Here is an 8073-nt window from a genome sequence, read left to right as displayed (position 1 = left end):
AATCTTGAAGAAAAACTTACACTTGAACATAGATGCTTCAAAGCTTGGGTCTTGTCACCTAGATCTAAGCCTTGAACTAGTAAATTAAAATTATTACAACTTGAATAACTTGAATAACATAAACCATAAAAATAAAAGACATTGCATTAATGAAATAAAACCAATTACAGAAGTGTTTAAAGTAAGAAAAACTAAGAAGAACTAGAAGGAGAGCACAACTAAAAATTAGAGAAAAAGAGAGCAAGAGAGAGATGCCCCTTTCTCCTTGGTCGACTCCCTTTTTGTAGGGAATAGGGGAGAGAAGAGAACGTCCAAAGGTGGATCCCCTTGGACGATTTTGTGTGATGAGGTGGAATGAAGAGAGAAGATAGAAAAGAGAGAAAATAGGAAAGAGAAAGCGAGAACGGTTTAGTTGGTCCCTCTTGGCTTGGTTGATTGTGCTGTGGAGGGTAAGAATTAGGAGAAAAGGGGAGAGAAAATAGGGGAGAAAAGGAAATAAAGTGATTTGATTGGTGGGTTTCCTATTTGGTGTAGATTGGGAGAGATAGGGAGATAAAATAGGAAACTTTTATTCCATTTTTTTTCTCTTTTTTTCTTTTTTTCAAATGTGGTCAGCCTTCTCTCTTGGAAAATTTTTCAAGATTTGGACAATCTTTTAATTTAGTTGGAATTTCCTTCTATGCCACTTGTCTTTAAGTGGAAATTAGGAGAGAGAAAACCTTCACAAAATCTCCAAAAAGAGAGATCACCTAAAGTGGAGGAGAGAGAGTTTTCAATGCCCCATGTGGATCCCTCCATCTTGTTGGCATATGAAATATTCCCCTGAGACAACTGCATGAGGGCCATCCTGAATCTCGGTTTAGTTCTAGTCCATTATTCTTTTTTTGACCCGAAAAGAGTAATCGTGTGTACGGGTGCCAAAACGAATGTGTACTTTTAATGCAACATGTTCACCTTGCTCATAATAGCGTCTTCTTTGCAGCCATAAAAAGAAATAGACTTCTTTATGTGTAAAATTGGAGATACAACGTTCGATAGTCCTTAAGACCATGAAAATACAAAACTTACAAAAAGAGAGTAAAACCCAAGGTAGCTCCATTCTAAATATGTAAAATGCATGATTTACTACCTAAGATTTCACACATAAATATACTCATCAAAATTTTCCCATACTTAGACTTTGCTAGTTCTCGAGCAAGACAAAAAGAATAAAAAGTAAACAATAAAAAACTTAACTCACTTTCATAGGAATCACGGTTGCACTTAGCATGTGTATCAAGCATTTAAACCCCTAGGTCACCCCTAGTGAATGAGTTGTGTCTCGGGGGTGTTTGCAATGAATATACACCCAAAATTTAGAAAAAATAAAAAATAAAACAAAACAAAACAAATAACAACCTTGGCTAAAGGTAAGGGCCATACCAATCCGGAGTAAAGATAATTCCTCTTACACTTGATCTAGGGACCTCCACACTTGAACTTTTATTATAACATATCAATTTCAGGCACAAACATATTTCTTAATTTGGAACTTACATTGTCTTTTCCAAAACATCCTTATCTTAAGGCAAGACCAACTGTGAAGTAATAGGGAGCCAATGACTATAGCATTGGAGTGTTTTTTATTAAACATGTTACCAAGGCATTGATGATATTTTCACATACTTTCTTGCTATGTGGTTTTCTCTTTCTTTTTTATTTTCATAATAAACTCTATCCTACTCCACTACTGTTAGCCTGAATGACATGGTGGAGCAAACACCAAACACCCAAGTTACTATGTAGCTTTGCTTTTTGCATATGTCCACATAGACAGTGATGCCAGAGTTTTTTCAAAAATTTCTTTCCTAAGAGTTTCAATCAAGATACTACACTTCCTGAGGCACAATGTCCTGTCTAGTTCCCTGTAAATCAACTCCTACTCTTTCTTTCCACACTTCATTTGAAATTATGTATTTGTCAACACATATTAGATTAAAAAGAAGGTCACAACTCCAAATCAAGAGTACAAGGAACTCATAGACTTACATATGGTCCAACACCGCAAAACAAGGGTCTCTTATTTTTCAAAAGAGAGTCCCACCTCAAGACGCAGGCTTGTTTCTTTTTTCTCAATAGGATTTTTTAAGTTCAAGATGGGTACCTTAATCAAAATTATTACTTTCATACATCAAGCAACCGAATAGTATGGTCATTAGCCAAAATCCAAAGTGGGATTTCATCCTTAGCAAGCTTAAAAATAAAAAGAAAAACAAACACAAACAAAGGGAAAAGAAAAAAATAAAAAGAAACTAGTTTCCCTCCCCCACACTTAAGTCATGCAATGTCCTCAATGCATGGAAAGAATTAAAAGCAAAGATAATGTAAGGGGGTCATACTTGGGTAGAAGTTAGTCATTTATGTAAAGAGGTTCAAGGAGATCGATGACCACTTCCAGAGCAGAAGATTACAACTCAATGAAGGGCTTCAACCATTAACTATTGACCTTGAAAATTGCACCTCTGATAGGGTTCAACACCTCAACAGTATGATGGGAAAAAATAGTCTGCACAACATAAGGACCATCCCAACGGGATCTCACTTGCCTAGACAAATATGCAACCTAGAATTGTAAAGCAAAACCTTATCACCAGGTGAGAAAGACTTCCTAAGGATTTGTCTATCATGAAAGCCTTGGTTTTTGCCTTATAAATCCTAGCATTATCATAAGCATCATTGCAAAGCTCCTCCAACTCAGCTAGTTGGGGTCCTCTATGAGTACCAACAGTAGGCAGATTAAAATTCAGCTTATTTATAGCCCAAAAGGATCTATGCTCTAACTCAAATGAAAGATGACACGCCTTCCCATACATAAGGTGGTAAGGAGATTATCTAATATCAGTCTTGAACGCAATTCTATGAGACCACAAGGTGTCCACAAGTCTAAGAAACCAATCCGTGCGATTGGGGTTGATAGTCTTTTCCAAAATTTGCTTAATCTGGCTATTGGATACCTCAACCTGACCACTAGTTTGAGGATGATAGGGTATAGCCAGCATATGGGTGCTCCCATATTTCTTCATGAGGTCCTCAAATGATCTATTGCAAAAATGCTTACCCTTATAAAAAATGTGATAAATGATCCCATTATCCATCCACTTTAGAATTTCTTTTTGAATAGCTTCTTTCATCACTGGGTTAGCTCTTCTTTGGGGTTTTATGGATAGTTTGGAATCCTTCATAAGATGTATATGATGTTGTACATAGAGGACGCCCCTTTCTCCTTGGTGTCAGCTATGGTCCAATCTAGGGCTTCCTTATTGTCTTTAAACACTTTGAATAATTCCTCTGCTAGAAGTCAAATATGAAGGAATTACTACTGGAAGAGTATGGTCAGGCCCTAAGAAAGCATACCTCAAATTATGTGGCAACTCCTTAAGATCTAGCTTAGGAGGCTTAACTATGGAAGGTTTGGGAATGGAATTGGAAGGGGGTCCTAAGGGCTCCATAGGTGTTTAAAGACTCAAGACTTCAGCAAAGAAGTTTTCACTATCATCATCCAACTCATCCATACATTCTTGGAATTCCAAATCAAAATTAATATCAAAGTTGGTAATTAAATCATCAAAAAAATTCAAAAAATCCTCAAGCATATTGATCTCTTCTTCTATATATAGTTGCTTTTCTATCCTAAACATGTTAAACTCAACAGTTTGGTTGCCAAAAGATAACCTTAGGAAACCATTCTGGCAATTGATTAACGCATTACTGGTAGCCAGGAATGGTCTTCCTAGAATTATTAGGATCTCATCATTGGTTGAGAAGAGCTTGGTATCTAACACAATGAAATCAACAGGGAAAATAAGTTCTCCCACCTTAAGTAAGACATCCTTAACCATCCTTTTAAGAATCTTATCAGACCTATCTACAAATTGAAGAGTAGTTCCAGTGGCTTTCAATTCTCCTAATCCTAGTTGCTTGTACACATGGTAAGGCAAAAGGTTCACAGTTGTACCAAGGTCAATTAAGGCATGCTCAATGTAGTTGTTGCCTATGACACAAGCTATGGTAGGGCTCCCTGGATCCTTATACTTGGCAGCTATATGCTAAGTAATTATGGAACTAATGTTACCTGCCAAGAACACCTTTTTGGGCACACTAGTGATATGTTTGTGTGTACATAAATCTTTCAGGACCTTTGCATAGGTGGGGATCTAGGACATGACATCCAAAAGAGGAATGTTCACTTCTACTTTTTTGAAGACTTCTAAAATCTTATCTCTGGAAGCAGTCTTCTTCTTGTTTACTAAGCGATTAAGGGATAGGGGGAACATAAGAACTATTAGGGATTTGTTATTTCTTAGAAGAATTATTAGGTTCATCAGATGAACCTAGAATAAGAGGCACACTTGTGCCCTCAATAGAAGGAGAGTTAACAAGAGTAATAGATGGGGGAGATTTAGGAACACTTTGTTGGTACTCTCTACTACTCCTAAGGGCATAAACAACATGACATTGGTTGGAGGGCCTTGTTGGGTCTAACCTTGTACTACATTCAGTGATGCATTAGTTCGTGCTTATGAACTAATAGGCTGATGCCTAGGGTTAGGCTTTGGTTGACTGGGTAATGTTCATTTCTCCCGCTCACGTAAAATTGAGACAACTTGGGTGAGTTCTCTTGTAAGATTTTGATGGCTTGTCATGAGGAGGGCCATATTTTTTTTTTTTCAAGTCACTTAATCTATTTGCCTCTCCAGTGTTGGTAAACTCAGGGGGTTGCTAATAAGATGATAGGAGAGGGGGCCCAGGAAAACTAGTCTGAGGTCCTACATTTGGCCTAGGAAAAGTATTTGGGATAAAAGGGTGTTAAGGCCTTTGGGATTCAGGTTGTCCTTGATTATAGAAATTGGAAGGTCCTGCTAGGTTGTCCTAGTTCCAGGAGAAATTTAGGTGTTTTCTCCACCCTGGATTGTAAGTGTTACTATAGATTATTCTGATATAAGGCATTAACACTATCATTGGAAGTGCCCCCAGAGGTGTTGGGGCATTCTTCTATAATATGTCCAGGGGACTGGCACCAAGCACACATTTTAACCATATTGACTGATGATGGTTCTCTAGGAACAATAACCTCAATTTTTTTGATTAGGTTTTCCAAATGGGCTTCCTTGGCTACTAATCCATCCACAAAATATCCTTTTCCTCTTATTGTTCTTTCACTTTCTTGGGTTGATTACCACTCATGGGTTTTGTTAGCTAGGTCAAGTAAGAATTCTCATGCTTTTTCTTCATCTGTAAAGGATGTGAATCTCCCAGGGCACATAGACTCTATCATTTATTTAGTTGGGTAATTAATACCCTTATAAATTATTTGGCATAAATTCTATAAGTCTAAGCAGTGGTGAGGGCATTCTTGGAGTAGATCCTTAAATCTCTCCATAAGTTTAGAAAATGACTCACTAGGCTTTTGCCTAAACTGAAGGATATTACTTCTAAGCTTATTGGTCTTGTGAGTTGGAAAAAACTTCTTAAGGAAGACAACTGTGAACTATTCCCATGAGGTTATGAAATTTGTGGTTAACCCATACAACCACTTCTTGGCTTAGTCTTTCAATGCAAAATTGATGAACCTAAGCTTAACAGCATCATCAGAAAGCTGTTGGATCTTAATTAGAACATATACCTTTTTAAATTCCCTTAAAAATAGGTATATATCCTCAGAGGTCAGCTCATAGAAGTGGGGCAACATAGAGATGAATTAAGATTTAAGTTCAAAATTATTGCCCTAGGCTTGTGGTAGAACTATGTAAGAAGGTTGGGCTACTCTAGCAGGGTAGAACCTATCTTTTAGAGATTTAGGTGGAGTGTTTTGCTGTTGGTCTCCCATATTGAAAGGTATTAATGAGAGTATACGTATAGGGTCACTACTTGTTGGATCTCTTCTTTTTAATCAATTTTCAGTATTACGTACCCACCTAGCACTCATACAACAGAAAACTACCCACAACTAGAATAAGACAAGTACAAAAGAGTGAATTTTTTTTTTATCTTTTTGGGAGCTTATCGATAGGGATCTGGGGTTGCTCAATTCCTGAGGTACTACTACAGGGCGAAACCTATCTTTACCATACTGTGAGGCCTGACGACCTTCACCGATATAACTATTATTGTAAGTTGTTCTTCTCAGAAATTTAATAAATGATAAAAAAACACTCCGATTTACTAAAAGAAAACGAAAAATAACATGAAACTATCTCCCTGACAATAGTACCAAAAACTTGTTTGAGATTTTAAAATAACTACAAGCGTAAGGATCAGTGTAGCCAACGGGTCAACTACAAGGAGAGCAACCACTTTATTTTAGGCTTCTTCTAGTAATGCGAAAGTGCATAGATTAATTATGGTGACCTACTTCTAACTACCGCCCTAAACAAATGCATCTAAAAACGTCTTACCCAACACATCTAGGAAAATTGGAATTGTAATTGAAATTAAAAACCTAACCATTCACATCTAACCCTAACCATTCATCATCTAGGAATTTAAATACTTAAACCACATAAATAAAAAGCAATAAATAAAAAGTAAAAGGGAAGTAAAGTAGAGAGAGGTATACAAGTAAGTATCTCTACTTAACCTGAGGGATGCACACGTGGGATGAGCTCACTAGCTCAGTAAGTGGAAAGATGGACCACACAGCAGTCCACACAACAAAACACAATCATATACACTACATGCTATGCAATATATTTTAAATCACATCCACCTAAGCAACATTACTAAGTCTTTGGTTTAGTGCTACTACAGCCATAGTGTTCGTATACTCCGGGTACGAGCCGCGAACTCCATCCCGTGATACGCCCATAGGGCTGTCGGAGAAGGCCCACCGTGAGTACCCAGAAAAGTAAAAACATGTCGACCACCAGCTCTCAACAGAAAAGTAAATGACTGAAATTAAAGGTGCTGACTCCAGCAATTTAAAAGCAGTACGATTGGCCCTCTTGAATATACCACTGGGGTTGCCGACTGTCCTAATGACCCACCGGGCGTTATGTCTAACCGCCATAGTGACCTGACAACCGCGATCACTGTTTCCCTCCAAATGGTAACCCAACACCTTAACCCCTGTTGGGAAGGGTCGTAGCATGAGATGGTGAAAATCCTAAACCGCATGCTCTTATATGACAATAGTACGATTGCATAGTGCCACTACGTCCCATACCACGGGCCACCAATGCACTCATTTTCAAGCCGACTACGGCATCTAGTCTATTAATGCATCATGCACAATGATGTCAACCTTCATCACAGAAGCATATTATCACTTGGCATTTAGAAAGTAAACACAACATCCATGCATAACCATGTGAGGATGACTAATCTACATAGCATATTCATGATGGCATGACTAGACTAGATATAATTAAATGAATGCCAAACAATGCCTTCAAACAAGGCCAAACGTCCTCTCCCCACTTACCTGTAGTGTACAAGGATTCTCGTTCGGTACGGGTGAGATTCGGTGCGAGAAGCGTAGGATTTGGTGAACCTAACATGAGTGAGCAAGGTTAGTATTTCACCCTCTTAGGATCAAAATTAACAAGATTCATTGACAAAATCATGTTTAGAACGTTAAAAGAAGGTCGTACGTCCGATTTGGGTCCAATCGGACGTAAGAATCACATTTGGAGCCTCTCAGGTGGGTCAGACAGCCCACCTATCTGGCCCACCGGTCTGGCCCACCAGTCTAGACCGGCGGGTAGGCTGGCCCGCCCGTTGGGCCAGGGGGTCTGCTAAGACCGGTGGGTAGGGTGGCCCGCCAGTTAGCCCACCGGTCTGGCTCGCCGATTGTGCCCGAGGGCCCTGCCCTCTCAGGCGGGTGCCCACAAGCGGGCCAGATGGCCCACCGGTCTTGCCCACCGGTCTTGGCGGGAAACCTGCTGTTTCTTCCCAACTTCCTCCCTTCTTTGGGGATTCAAATGGGGCTTTTCCAAACCCATTCTTCACACTTTCAAAGTCTTATAGGATGGTTCTAACCTAGATCTAGGTTAGATTTAAGGAATGGGAAGCCATCTTACCTTCTTTGCTCAAGAA

The 8073-nt window shown here is 38.9% G+C and overlaps 1 non-coding gene across 1 annotated transcript; it reads left to right on the top strand.

The window, feature by feature from the left end:
• The first annotated feature begins 5372 nt into the window (after window positions 1-5372).
• LOC122064498 lies at window positions 5373-5479 on the top strand. The gene has a single exon (XR_006135732.1). It is a non-coding gene; the product is annotated as a small nucleolar RNA R71 (small nucleolar RNA).
• The last annotated feature ends 2594 nt before the right edge of the window (window positions 5480-8073 follow it).

This window comes from Macadamia integrifolia, unplaced genomic scaffold (assembly GCF_013358625.1).
Source record: "Macadamia integrifolia cultivar HAES 741 unplaced genomic scaffold, SCU_Mint_v3 scaffold1673, whole genome shotgun sequence".
NCBI lineage: Eukaryota > Viridiplantae > Streptophyta > Magnoliopsida > Proteales > Proteaceae > Macadamia > Macadamia integrifolia.
Note: the sequence above shows the minus strand (reverse complement) of the source record. Positions and strands in the feature narration are given on the sequence as shown.